The sequence below is a fragment of the Manacus vitellinus genome, unplaced genomic scaffold, assembly GCF_001715985.3.
Source record: "Manacus vitellinus isolate BGI_N305 unplaced genomic scaffold, ASM171598v3 scaffold_1_pilon, whole genome shotgun sequence".
NCBI lineage: Eukaryota > Metazoa > Chordata > Aves > Passeriformes > Pipridae > Manacus > Manacus vitellinus.
The window spans coordinates 9,109,683-9,124,509 of record NW_021939396.1 but is presented as its reverse complement, the minus strand read 5'-3'; the positions used below and the strand labels follow the sequence as shown (position 1 = coordinate 9,124,509).

Genomic DNA, 14,827 nt, shown 5'->3' with positions numbered 1-14,827 from the left:
GTGCTCCCTGGAGGGCTGCTCATCCCTCTGTGCAGAGGAGAACTCCCTGGGCTGGGGAACTGCTGGGGAGCTCAGCATCGCTGGTCAGCTCCAACACGACTTTGGGGCTGCATGAATGTCCATGTGCCTGTGGGAGGCAGCTCACCCAAAGCAAGGGCTCCTGCTTTGTGTGCTGAATGCTTGCTTCTGGCTGACACTGATTTTCTGCTTCTCCTGCCTATTGCACCCTTAAAAAGATACGACAGTATTCTCTGATAATGGGCCTAAATGCTTTTGCAGTTGATAAGGGTGATAAAATCATTCATGCACACTGCCATGGCAACCTACAGCAATTGCTCCTCGCTCTTGATGTGTGTCTGCTTTTTGGTGTGAATGCAGATGTGTGGTTTTGGTTGACTTGCCTGGGAATTACCCAAATCTGGAAGATTTGTGTTTGGTTATGAGCTCTGAAAGGATGTGGAGCCACTGAGCAGCTCCTTGTCTTGCTGGCCACCCTCAGGGAGGAGCAGGTGGAGCAGGGCATGCTTCACCTTACTGTGAGCCCTGGCAGTGCAAATTGCATCTCAAAAGAGTTGTCAGTGCTGGGGAGGAGGCTTCTGAAAAAGAAGTTTGTTTCCAAATGAATTGAATTCCATAGTGGTTATCAAGAGGAACTGCTGGGTGTCTGCTCCCAGCTCTACCATCATCTAAGATCAGTGTGGTGCCTCCTGACCAGGTAACATCCCAGCTAGAGAAGTCGAGCAATTGAGTGTCATTCTGATGTTCTGCCCTCGTACCAGCCATGAGCTGAACTCCACCCATCTGTTTGACAGTTTTCTCCATCACTCATTAGTGTCAGTGCAAAAATATGTCTTGTGAAATTGTGTCTGTTAAGTGGTGAAGAGAGAAGGTGGATTTCCCAAGCTGCCAGCCTGGCAGTGGTGGTCTTGTGATGTGGAATGTTTACCAAGACCTTTGGAGCTAGAAGACTCCAACAGAGATGTTTGTGAAGTGCACAAATGTAGAAGTGCTGCATGAAATCATGGTCTGGACTGTCTTGAAGACCACCAAGTGACATGAAATGGGAGGGAAACTTAGACACAGCATCAGTCTCCTCTGATTATTGTCAGTGTTAATCCCAGGTTGGTAACACCAGGCCTACCACACAGATCCTCATGGTAGTCAGCCAGCATGGTGGGAAACTTGCTATTTCAGTGGGGAAATGAGACAAAACAGTATTGGGGAACTTGTCCGAGGTCATGCAGAGAAGATGACTGGGATGTTGTTTCCCACCACCTAAGCTCTGGCCTTTTCCTCTTGCTGCCTCAAGTGTGGTTTCCTCTCCTGACCCTACAGCATCCCTCAACCAGAGCAGAGAAGGATTGCTTGAATGGGAAGGTGAAAGAAGAAATGTTATTTCACTGAGCTGTGTCAAGAAATTATATGGGAAGAAGAAACAGAGGACAGGTGGAAGGAACCCGGCTGTCTTCTTCTGCAGGGAAGACATCTCTTCGTAGCATTGAGACTGCCTTCAGGATTCATGATTCAGCTTTCAGGTTAGTTGTTGATCGTTAGGATGTTTTCATTTTGACTTCATCTGTTGACAAGGCAGTAAGAGCCCTGCGAGGATGTGTATCTCTCCATCAGGTATGACTAATTGCATTGGGACAGCCACGAGCACGATAACACTTCTGTTTTCCTCCAGAACAGCTCCATTACAGACTGCCTGGTAGCTGAGCCCCGGCGAGTGTTTTGCAGGAGTTTTGCTGATTGTGCAGCCCAGATAACCTGTGAGAGAGCAAACATGGAAAGTGTTGAATTCAGCTCAAAAAACAGAAAGCAGACTTGTTTCACTGCTTGTCTGAACTGAGCTTTTAGCTGCATGTTGTCAGTGCTTTTCAGGAAACTCATCTCGTCTGGGACACGTCATCTGGCAATGAAGTGCTCCCATTTAGGGACAGCCACCAGGAGTTGTGCAAAGGCCAGGGCTCATGGCTAGGCACTGATGTTTTTGCAGTTCAGTGTTGTTTTGCTTTCCTCATCTCCTTGGAGAGCAAAACTCAGTCCGTGCAAACAGATTCATTTTTAAACAAGATTTCTCTTAATCTTACACTCAAAAAACAATCTCCAAAAAAGCCAGTGCACAGCAGAAGCTAGTGAGCACTTTCTCTAGATGTTCACTGCTGTTGATCCTTCTTTCTGCAGGAAACCAGAAGTTTTGGTGCAGCCTAAGGGTTGAGTTTAAACTTCTTGTTGTTAAACTAGTTGCCCCCTGCTCCTCAGGATAATAGCTGTGTGTATGCATGAAAGCCACACTTGCATTCCCGAAGAAGTGTGTTGGCACAGATGAGCCTTTGACCTCAATATATCAGCTCAGTGGTCAACAGCCTTATGCAGAAAGAGCTTAGGTGTGCAACTCTTCCACTTGGTGAGTTTAATCTTTGTATGGATTACAGCAGAAAGTTCTCTACAAGAGGCTATGCAGGTTTAAAGCTGTGCTTGCCTTGTGATGAGATCATTGCTCAAGGAGGTTTTTGGTCATCTGGAAGCTGGACTCAAAGCATGCAGATGGGCAGTCTGTCCAGCATAGGGAGGTAGCAGAGATTCTTCCTCTGCCCCTTTTCCTGAGGAGGGAGGCTGGTTTTCTTGCCAGGAGCAAGGCACCCCTTCTGGTTTGGGAGGGCAAGACTACTTCCATCATGATGCTATGGTGGGGCCATAGTTTCTAGCCGGGTGTTAGATGAATTAGTTAGCAGGTCAGTAGTAGAAGGATGATGCACCAGGAGGTAGTCAGTCAGTGTGGACATTCTGAGGGCATTGACTTCTCGCAGCAAATTCACCGAAGGACCATTTCAATCTCCTTCTCCTCTCCTTGCTATATTGACTTTGTTGTTTGTTGTTGGAGGACAGGTGTTACCTAAGGGTATCTGAGCAACTGAATAGAGGGGACATGAACTCAGCAGCTGAGGACACTGAGGAGGAGAGTGTTCTCCCAAAAGTGTGAGAAAGCTCTGGATACTGACAGCGAGTGCATGGCATTGTGGCCTTATGGCTGCGATCTGCCCAGGGTGAACGCACTGCAGATGAGGCATCCCTTGCAGGGGCTAAGCCATGTGTCTGCAGCTCTTTTAAAATAAGGCTGCTGTCCCATGTCCCCTGTCAGCACTGAGCATGGTTCCCCTTGCTCCTGTTGGATGCCCTGTGGTGGGAAGAGGATGCATGCTGGCTGCCAGTTCAGGTCTAAAAACGATGTCTGTGCAAAGTCCGTCCTTGTCTGGACTCCAAGGGGCTGCAGTGCACAAGGCCTTCACACAGTTTTCTTAACAGGCTCCTTTTCACTTTTTCCAGGGACTTGCACTGTGCTTCGTTTCAGAGTGATCCAGTGAATTAACATATTGTTTCTGCTGCCTGGGTAATTGCATGCCCGGGGTCTGCTCTGCTCCAACACAGTCTTCCCAGCTTCCCAGACAGAAAGCATCCTTCTCCTCTGGCAAACAAGGCTGCAAAGTATTGCCCTAAGAACTAGCTCAAAGGATGGAGGAATGGGAGGGTGGAAGAGAAGAGGGAGGTTGTTTCTTAAGGCATATCTGGCTTCAAGAGCTCACCTATCAACAAGTAGGAGATGGCTTTTTTTAATCTTTATTTCTATACCAAGGTACTAATTCTGACTGAAGCTGTGGTTTCTCTTGCTGATTTGTGCAGACATTGGTATGGGTGCAGTTACAGAAATTTAGTTTAGCACAAGTCACTACAGGGACTCAGAACTGCTTGAAATTAGCTGTCCTGGATCACACAGGAATTTCAGCAGAATTTGAAACTGAGCGATCTGATACCTTCTTCTGTACTGAAAATAAAACCCTATGAATAGGAAGGTGTAAAAATGCTTGCTGGTATCACTTCCAGGTATAAAAAACCCCACATGTGGATAAACCCTTAGAGCCCTGTAAGACCCTGTGAGACTAGATCACATCTCAAAACACATTGGTGAGCATATTGTCAAAGCTGGCAGGTTTCTTAATGCGGATGCAAGTTTGCATTTTTGAAAGATGATATTTGATCAAGACTGACTTCTGGTGGGGAGCTGGCATCCCTTAGGCAATGGTTTCCAGGAAGAAATATGGTTATATGCACTATGAAGAGGGCAGCTTTACCTCCTAGCTTGGCTTGGCTATCAAGCGGAGGCATGAAGAGGACAGGGAGCAAGCATCAAGACTGTGGGATAGAAGGAAGGTGGTTACTCTGCAGCTCTGCCACTGACCTCCTGGGTGACCTGGGGTGAGGAGATGAATCTCTCCTTTTCCACCTCCTCCTCTCCTGCCCACCAAGTGCATGTGACAGTTGCCTTGTGATTTGTATGGATCTGTCTGAGAAGACAGAGCTCCGTACTGCTACCTGTAAGATCTCTTTTCATTTTGGTTGTGACATTTCTTGTCTTTTAGCCATATAAGTTATTTTGACTGGAAACAAGACATTACTCCAACACCCTTTATGACACAAGCAATGGAGAGGAGGGGACAGCTGTATTGACAGTGTAGTTTGCTCATCCTGCACCAGAACATCGCAGTTTGTGGGGCAGAGGAGGTTTCTTGAGGCCTCTCCATCCTGTGAAATAGAAGCTGCAGCCTGTGCATTATGGAGAGCTGTTTTGTAGTGTGCTGTACATGGGCCTTAGGCAGTCCTGCTTGTTCCAAAAACGTGTGCGTGCATAGGAGAGGGAGGTGGTCCTGTGTGTGCTGCAGATGGATCATGGGCAAAGATTCCTTGGCCAAACTGAGATGAACAGCTACATGTGGATCACTGTGAGACTGCATGCAAGAGTGGGGTTTGTCGTGTCCTGAGGGGAATATAAGGTGTGGTGGCAGCAGTACCTTCTGGGCCTTCACTGTCTTGGGATATGGTTGTTTCTCCAAGTCTTTCATTTGGATGATATCGTGGTCCTCGAGCACCGAGTGATTCCCACCCTTTCCTCCAAAGCCTTTGCACTGGTGGCAGCTAGAAGATGGCCTGTAGGATAATGTAGGCTGAAAGGGATCTTGGGTGGGTCAGTTGTGAGATCAGACCAGGTTGCTCATGACTTTATTTGGTCAAGTTCTGCTTTATATGAACCTGGCTCTGTGTTCTCAGTAACTTCCCTGCAGCCGCTAGGGCTGCTGCTGGATTCCTCAAAGCCATCTCTTGCCCTGGTTAAGCAAGCCTAGCTCCCACACCCTCTTCTCTTCAGCCAAGTCCACCAGTCCCTGGCCATCCTGGTGTTCCTTCACTGCACTTGCTCTAGTTTGTCGGTGTGTTTATTGTACATGTTTCTTGCACCAAAACTAGGTGCAGTATCTAGATACAGTCAGGTGAGTACTGAGATCTCCTGCCTGTGCTTCTGCTTCTTCAGCCCAGCATGCTGTTGGTCTTTGCTGCGGTTTCTTTACTAAGGTCCCAGTTGGCCTGTAGTCCCAACAACTCCCATTCCAGCCCTCAAGCAGCAGCAGAGCTGCTTGGCTGGGACACTGGGCTGGGCCTAGATGATCACTTAAATAGGACCTGTAACTGTACTGGGAAAGCCTGAGGGAAAAGGAGCATGGAGGAGCCCTGGAGTGGCAAAGACCTGCTATTCTCCCTGCTAGTGATATGGGCTTCCACAGGGAGAGGGACAGAGCCCAGAGAGATGAGGCGATGACCTGAGTTCTGCAGAAAAAAGCCAAGAGGTGTATTGTTATAACTACCATCGTCTCACTTACTCATCTGTAAAGCAAGATTTTACTCACCATTGTGCTTCCCGTGGGGCTATGACTGTTCATGGCCACAGATAGCTGAGGTCCTGCAATACCAATGCAAAGGGTTGTGGAACAAATCTTGCTTTTTGGTCTCTCTGCTGGGGTTGAAGCACGTCTCCTGGTAGCCATATGCAGAGGAATAGTATGTATCTATGTATGTGTACCATACTGAAACAAAATGCTGCAATTTCATGCTGTACTGCCAAGTTAGTGTGTGAGTTTCAAAGCAGCAACCTATATTCTTTAAGATCCAAGAGCCTTGGGAAAAGATCCATTTTTTTATGCTGTACTAATTTAAAAAATGCTGGGGTTTTTTTAGTGCATCAAAGTAGTAATAAAAGACAAAAAGGAGAAAGAAAAGACAGAAAGACCTGTAGAATCATTTTAAAGGTTTTCTGCTTTTCTGTTCATGTTCTTTTCAGGGAATGAAACTGACTATATATGGATAGGAATAAAACCACATATCACAAGCCACTGTTGAGTTCATGAAGTGACCACATTGAAAAAGTAGTGAAAAATGTGTTCTTACTAGAGCCTTCCCAGCCTGTAGGAATCCTGGCTGTGGCTTGTGATTGTAGTAGGGTGAAAATTTGCATTTTCTAGTTGGTGGTTTTCCTTTTTACTCTTCCACTTCCTGTAAGTTAATTTGGTGCTGTGTTAATTGTGAATCTGGAATGCAAATCAACTCACCTGCATGTTTTTCTTTTATTTTCAGATTTTCTAACTATGGAAGCTCTCCTGAGGAGCTACATCACACACTGCTGCCCCTGGGATGGGATGCAGAGCAGGAAGTGAAGAGGAGCTGCAATGTGCCACTGCAAGTTGCTTTCTTGAGGAGAGAGGCTTTCTGGCATGTCATACAGTGCCAAAAGCCATTTTACTCTTGACAGTAAAAATCCTTATCCTTCTTGTGGTTTTTTTTCCAGGACAGATGATATTTCCTGTTAGAGATGCTTTGTATGCAAATCAAAGTAGTACAACAAGAAAAAAAGTCCTGAAAGCAATCACACTGATAAACTCAGCCCACTGGGGAATTCCTGCTTATCATTTATCTTTTCTTTTTTTCAGTTCTGTACAAGATACTTCTTTGCCTCTGCTTTCTTATGGTCTTTAAAGTTTGTCCTGCCAGACCTCTTACTCATGAACTACAGTGCTACTTGCATTTTGCAGGGCTCCATGTCAATCTGAACAAACAAAAGGCAGTAAATGCTGAAGATTGGTGTTAACAGTCCCTGTGTTTTATCTTTGCCCTGCATTGCTCTAGTGCTTTCTGAAGTTTAAGCTAGACATGAACCTCACACTGCAGATTGCCACATGCCTGTAGTGATGGTCTACTTGGGAAGCCCAGAAACTTTCAGAAAGCTCAGGAAAGGAATGAGGAGAGGTAAAAAGCAAAAAGAAGCCAGGAAAAGTTTACCTAGTAACTTACACAGGAGCAGGATTTGACCCTCCTGAGGCACCTCAAGAAGTGTTGTGCACAGCACTACACTAATGCCGTGACATGAGTTGGTCACTTCCTCACTCAGCAAAGCAAATTCACATAGAATCACAGACTGGTTTGGGTTGGAAGGGACCTTAAAGATCATCTAGTTCAACCCTTCTGCCATGGGCAGGGACAGCTTCCAATGGACTGGGTTGCTCAGAGTCCCTTCCAACCTGGCCTTGAATCCAGGGATGGGAAATCCACAACTTCTCTGGGCATTTGCCCAGTAGGTATCCCTATAAGTGCAAGGGGCTCATCAAAGCCTTACTCACACCAGGCTCCCACCCTGCTGCCAGCTGCAGAATTGCACTGTTGCTACAACAAGTTGCGAGGGTGAAAAAAAGACTCGTAGAAACAGCGCGAGAAGAGGACGTGTCAGAGAGCTGCAAAACTTCGTTGCCAGAGAACATTCTCGTGTGTGTCCAGAGATAGCCACTGCAGCCTGGGTGTTGTTGAATCACACTGTGGTTGCTCTGGCCTTTCTGTGGTCACAGTGATAATCGTTGTGTGTGGTGTTGGGTTTTATTATTTGGGTTTTTTCTTAAAAGTAAAATTAGCAGTCAAATTGGTGTTGGTAAGGCAGCAAGCCTGGTGAAGCTTTATCTACCCTGAACCTGGGGATGAAGGAGGGGAGGAAAATGGCTTGACCAGTTTGTCAGCTGTGCATGTAACGGTCCCGGAGTTCGAAGCAAAGGGCACAACAGTCAGATACCCAAACCCGTCTGGGCTCTGGCTGATAAGTCACATTTCAAAGTGAAAGGCAATCCTAAAGGGGCTCTGCTGAGTGACTGAAGCCTCCCTTGCTAAGTCTTCTTTAAAAGGGGATTTCATAAGGAGTAATATGAACAGAAATGGCTCTTTTGTGGTTTTACACATTCCAGGCATGCCAGGACTGTTCCTGTCAAGGATGGGCAGTCTCTGGGGTTTTGGGTTCTTTTTTTTTCCCCAAAATATTTGCCACAAACTAGCAGCTGAAATGGTGAAAAATAAATGAGAGTTGCAAAATCATTACAGTAGCAGTAATGGAAACTGTGAGGCTTATTCTTAAACTGGCTGTGGGGTTTCAGTCCATATTCTGTGCTGCTGCACTGTGAGGATCACTACTTTTGACACCTATGACCGCTTCAGGATGGATGATTTGAAAGCAGAGCTTTAACTGTTGGTTACCCAGAACCTCAAAAAACAGTGCTTTAGGCTTTTTTCAGAAGCAATACCTTTTCTGCTGAACAGTTAAGCATGAATTCCTTCAGAGTTAGTGCCATTACGTGACCATACAGCATCTTTACTTTATGACAGCATTGATTTCTGCAGATCTGTGGGTACAGAAACAGGTTAAAGCCATTCCTGCTTCAGATGAGCTTTCATTTCACGCAGGTTGTACCAGTTTGGATTGTACCTGTACACTACAACACAGGATTTTAATTGATGTGAGAGCTTCCACGCACAAGATGGTGGTGCCTTAAACCTTAAAGAAGAGTACCTTAACTCTGCCTTGAAACAGTCTGAAATTTCACATAGAATAAAGCACTAGATGGTGTGTGTAGACCTGGCCTGTTAGAAGAGTGCCTAGTTCGTAAGCCTACATGTCCTGTTCTTCTCCCCATGGGTGCTGCTCCTGTTGCCATAGTCCTGTGTCCTGTGTAGGCATCAGGAGCTCATGGATGGCTGGGAAAACCATGGCCAGAGGTGTTACTGCTGTCACCTCATTAGACTGGGTGCCACAAAGAGTATGGCTGTAACAGTGTGTAATTAAATGTGGGCCTCAGGCCCCTGAGACACCTTACACAAACACTCAGTGCATTTATCATCAGCATATGCTGACCACAGCCAGCTCAGCACCTCCACGAGCTGGAACTGCATCTTTACCTTCTCTGCAGGTGAGACTAATCCCTCCAGGGGAGAGCAGAAAATGGAGCCAGACTCATCCCAGCAGAGTCTGAACCATGGAACTGTAGATAGACATTCTGAGAATTTGCTTTCCAGCCTGAGTTTGTCCATAGCACAAATGCAGGCAGAAAGTAAGAAAGCATCTCTTTGAAAGTGGCAATAAAAGAGACACTGTTGGAATGAACCTTCTGTTCTGATTTTATTAAGGGTGAATATGGTTACTTAGTGATGAACAGGAATAGGAGTGGCTTTAGGACATGGTGCCTGAAGCCCCCTCCCATCCTCCAACACAGAAGGCTGAGAGGTCTCAAGGCTGAGAGGTCTCAAGAAGGCTGAGAGGTCTCAAGGCTGTCACCTGGGCTGTTACAGCTCTATGGGTGGAGGAACTGTAATCATCAGGGTTGTCGTCAAATGCACTTACCAAGATACAAGGAAGAAGAGCTTGTATTAAGTCAGTGCTCAACATAAATATTTGTCGTCTTAGAGGAGTGGGTTCCGTAGCCTTCTGGACTTCTTCCATTTTGGGTTTGTTTCCTTAAAAAAGGAAAGAAAAAAATAGAGTTTTCTTTACCCCATCAGTGCTACCAACCACAGAAATTTGGAAACAAAACGTCAGAGCGGGTATTCAGCAGTGAGCTGTCTTTTCAGTGGACCGATCTCTCAAGGATTGGTTTTGAAGTTGATTTTGTTCTGTCCACTCAAGGTCTCTGCTGTGGGAATATTTATTGCTGTGAAACTGTAGCAGGCTTTGTAAATGGCAGTTACTTTTGTAACCAAACATACGTGCTTTGCTTATGAGTCCGGCAGATAAGTGTGCATTTGGAATTTTTTTGTTTGTTTTGAACCAAAATAACTTTTCCGCTGTGTCATCTGGAGTGGGAAAATGGGTGGACCTTGAGTTGCATTTTAATGTAGATTTCATCCATTTAATCACAGTAGAAGGCTACATAGAGATGCTCTGTTATCCTTCTCTTTCCATGTACTTTGTTGATGTTTTGTGCCTCAGAACCTCTGTTTTCTCTCTTTTTGAAGGTTTGAGAGTTTTGATAGAGAGAACAAAAATGCTTAAAAATTGTAATGGCCTTGGGAAGGCTACAGCAAGTTATGTGGTGGTGAAGAGATGCAGGCAACCTGTAGAAGAGCCAGTTTTTGACAGCATGGGAAGTGGTTAGCGCCTCATTGGACATCCTCACATCAAAGCTGGACAGTGGGCTGGTTGAGATACTCTGCTTGAACCACAAATGGCTGAGATTCAGGCAGAAATCACTGCATGAAATTCTGTGGTCTTTATTAGTCAGGAGGTCAGACAAAATAATTTTGCTGGTTTCTCTTGGCTTTTAGAATTTATGAATCACATAGTCACGCTGTTTTGGATTTTAGTTTTGGTTTGGGGTTTTTTTTTGATTTTCCATGAAAAGTTTGCCTTGGTAGCATGCAGACAACAGAACCCATCTGTTCTCTCATCCTTTCATCATGCGGTGTTGCTTCCGAATTGTTCCAGAAGGAGGATGAAATTGGGCTTGTTATTTAAATTTCAGTATGGGTGGCCAAAGCAACTCTACCTTGATTATTATGGGCCTTCCATGACCACAGGAATGAATGATGCCTAATGTCAGCCCTGATTTAACAAACATCTGAGGACAGGCTAATCACTGCAGCATAACCCAATGGGAATTGCGTCCCATGGGATCCTGCAGCAGGGCAAAGACAGAGGAAAGCTCAGTTTGGGAAATCACGGAGAAATGCAATAACTGGAGGAAAGAAGATGAAAGTCATGTGACAGAAACATAAGGAAAATAAAAATAATGTGAAATAATATCACTTTCTTGCCCAGTATGCAGAATTGAAATGCAGGCACAAGCAGAGCACTGAAACAGGGTAGGTTTAAATTAGAAACTAGGTACTAGGAAGAAATTCTTTACTGTGAAGGTGGTGAGGTTGCCCAGAGAGGTTGTGGATACCCCATCCCTGGAAGTGTTCAAAGCCAGGTTCGATGGGGCCCTGAGCAGCTGGGTCTAGTGAAAGGTGTCCCTGCCCATGGCATGGGATTTAGAACCAGATGATCTTTAAGGTCCCTTCCAACCCAAACCATTTTATAATTCCATGGCTTACTACCTGCAGCCCTTTCCTCCCTGCCAGATGGGGCTAGTGACTTGGTCCCACCTGGCACTGGGAGGTTTTAGCAGTTCAGTGACATCCCAAGCTTGACTTATCTTTGCAGCAGCTTGGACCCACTTTCCATTGTAAGAAAGAAACTCTTCCTGTCCTATAGCAAGACTTCTATCCAGACCTCAGCAGGACTTCAGTCAGATTTTCAGGGTTTCAAACTGGTCTAGATCAATAGACCAATGTCCCGTTTGTAGCAGAGCCCTGGTATGTGTGACAAGACCGTTTGATGCACTCAAGGCTTGCTGGCACTTTGCCAGGCATCATGGGACAACCTGTATCTGCAGGGCGTAAACTCTCCTGATTTCTATGTTGGGGGACTGCAACAAGCTGGTTATTGGGAATGGTCCATGTTGTCCTTCGTTCAGCAATGTGCTGGATACATGAGCCAAGAAGGTGAGAAGTGTAACATCTGAGATGATTTGAATCCCCATGTTTTGGAATATCCCCTCACACTCTTTAGTAGTAAGGATGTAATCAGCCCTTGTAGGCTGGTATGTGATTAAATAGCACCAACACAAAAAAACCCCCTACCTTACACTTATTTATGGCAGTTGAATGTGCGTAGTTGGGAACAAAGAATTCAGGTTTTGTCTAAAGTCTTTGTGATCCCATCTGGAAAGCACAGTGTAGGGAGGGAGTTCATGGGAACCTCGTGTATAATCATGTGAAAGCGACCTCTCAATGGAGCCGTGGGACAGAATGGACTTCGGCAACTCTGGAGAGCAAGTAGAAGCAGGGAGGTGACTTCTTCCCTTTTAAAGGGAGACACATTCCCTGGTGTCTGCACTTGATGAAGGAAGGGGAAATGCCAGGAATAATTTAAAGGAAAGCCACAGATGACTTGGGATTGCCAAACCAGAACGCCAGGCTTGAGGAGCACAGTGTATTTGGTTAATTGGGATGAAGGTAGGCAAAGGGGTGACTTGATTGCCATGTCTAGTGGAGGAGAAGTTTTGTTCAGTAGGTTTGGGGTAAGGAGGAACGCTTAGAAGTTTTATGTCCTTTTCCAGATTTTAGAGGAAATAACAATGTCTCTCTAGGGTTGTAGGTTTAGTCTATAATATTGGGTTTATTATGTAGAGGTCTTGGGTGAAAGGGACTGATGTGCAGTGTACTAAAGGTGGGGTGGGTCATTTGGGTCTTTCTGCCTTTATGCTCAGAGCTCTGGTACTCCCCAGCACCTTCCTCCCTTGATCCCTGGGCTAGGTCAGATCTGCTGCAACACTGAGCATAGTGTAAACTATCAGGTCAAAATGCTTTGGAGCAGTCTCATCTTAAGGCAGGCATCTAACATATTGGTTTCCCTCTGGTGATGACTGTTGTCCTCCAGCAACTATGTGGGAGACCAGAAAGCTGGCTAAGATGTGGACTCCTGCACTTTGGATGTCTGAAGCTGCATGGGGTGAACACCCCTCTCACTGCCTGCATGAGTGAGCAGGAGTTACTGGAACAAAGCACCTAATTCAGAACTGTCTGACACCATCCTAGATGAAAATAATATGGAAACTTTAATCAGCTCTCTGCAGCTGAGCAGTCCCTGGAGGTCCTGTACCAAGCCTGACCCACTTGCTGAACCCCAGCAGTGCAGCACTGGGCACTGCACCTGCTTTCAGAAGAATGAAAGGACAGCAATCTGAAAAGAGACAAGCACAGGGGACGGCAATCTGTGGTAAGTCTTTATTTAGAAAGAGTTGGGGTATTTTGTTTGTTATTAAAAAGCAAACCCACATTCTGCAGCCTTTCTTTTTGTGAGCTGCTTGGAAAGGAGGCAGATGTCCACAAGGTTTGTTTTCAACCTGTTAAAATGATTTGCCAGTTCTTTCCGTGCACTCTGGCTTGTTGCATCCAAGTCTCTCCAGACATGCCATTTTGGGGAAGCAGCTATGGGTGCATGTCCTCAGGGCTAAGTTCCAACAAGGTAACTGTCCTGGGGCTGCTCCATCCCAGGCTGCAGCCTGTTTTGCTGTGATGGAGGGAGGGCTCTTGCCAATGGTGAGGAGCAGCAGGACTTTTGCCAAATGATTTGCTGCCAAATGGTTTGCTGGCAAAATGGCCTGCAGCAAAGGCTGATGAACCAATGCTCCCAACCCTAAACTCCTCAGAGGTGTGATCACTTTGCCTCAACATCAGATTAGGGTATCTGAGTGGATAAAGCAACAGTCAGTAAAAATCAAATCCAAAATCTCTGGGCTTTGAGAAGATGATGTCAGTGGACTATTTGCAGCAAACCATAATCTATATGCTCCTTCCAGGAAGACATTGCTGAGAAGAAGATTCCCATGTGCTCTTCAGAAGGGCTGCTGAGCTGCCAAAGAAGCACCACGCTTTCTCCTTCCTGTGTGTACCCATCCTGCTGGCTGCAGCTGGGGTGCTACCAACCCTTGCTGGATCCCGAGAGGATGCAAGGCTCTGTCACTCCCTGGCATGCTGAGGCCTGGCCAGACTCCCCAGGCAGAGCGATGCTCCAGGGCCTCTGGACAACCTCCTTCCTGGGCACAATACACCTTGATTTTCTGGTGTTTTTTCTTATTTTTTAATTTTGGCTGATTGAATAACTGAAGTACAAACCTCCTTCACCTATTTGACATTAATTCACTGATGGATGGCAGAATGTTTCATGTTTAGTTTTTAACCCGTGGGGCGGTGATGTGGTTATAAGCCTCACATCCATGGTGTATCTTTGAGCAATCTGAAAAGTGTGAGTTTTTACAGAAAACATGAGAATGGTGGGGGAGTGTGGGATAAATTTTTTTAATCCCTGAATTTCATTCTAAGTTTTGAACAAATCAGATGTATTTCATGGGACCAAAAAAGCTGTGATTTTCCCCCTTTTCTTTCTTCAGTGTTGTTTTTTTGTTTTGTTTAGCTTTTTTTTTGGAATTAAAATGTTTACTCACATATAAAGGTTTCTGTAAGTTAATTGCATTCTGATAAACAAGCTGATGTCGAAAGAAAAGTGAAGATGAGGAGAGGCTAAGCATTGGGTTTTGGTTATCTCCAATTTTTTCCTTTTTATTTAAGCTTCAGCAAAATGGCAATTTGACCCACTTTGAAATCCCATTAGCGAATAAGTACAGAATGGGAAGGGTAATCATGGAAACTTCAAAATGCAGCAGGTCAGGACAGGAGAGACTAGCAGCAATCCTGCTCTGATGGTGTGCCCAGACTTGGGTGTTTTAGTGTATCTTACCATATTTTTTGTGTTACCAGTAATGAATTTTCAGTCACTGAAAGGGGATGAGGAAAAAAGGGAGCCCCCAGTGCTTCTCTCCCCATTTTCCTTGGCTCCCTTTGATATGACAGCAGCATGTGCTTCTCACAGTCCCAGCTGCATCAAGCACTTAGTTCTTGTGTAGAGCCCATCAGCGCAGATAAATGCAGACAGACAGACAGACAGATGCTTGCTCTGGTCCCTGAGCTCTGGAGCTTGCCATTAATGCCAAGGCTGAGCTCAAAAAGCCTTGCTCAAAGGAAGGGTATATCACCTTCAGTTAGCTGAATGGGAGCTCAGCTGTAATGCCAGGGCCCAGTGAGCTCACCCACA

At 45.6% G+C, this 14,827-nt stretch overlaps 1 long non-coding RNA gene across 2 annotated transcripts in view; it reads left to right on the top strand.

The window, feature by feature from the left end:
• Nucleotides 1-14,187, top strand: part of LOC108640416 — a 100,326-nt gene extending 86,139 nt beyond the window's left edge. For both annotated transcript variants that reach the window (XR_001921168.2, XR_001921169.2), the window contains 3 exons: nt 6,460-7,128; nt 12,614-12,952; nt 13,536-14,187. This is a non-coding gene — a long non-coding RNA (uncharacterized LOC108640416). The remainder of the gene's footprint in view (nt 1-6,459; nt 7,129-12,613; nt 12,953-13,535) is intronic.
• The last annotated feature ends 640 nt before the right edge of the window (nt 14,188-14,827 follow it).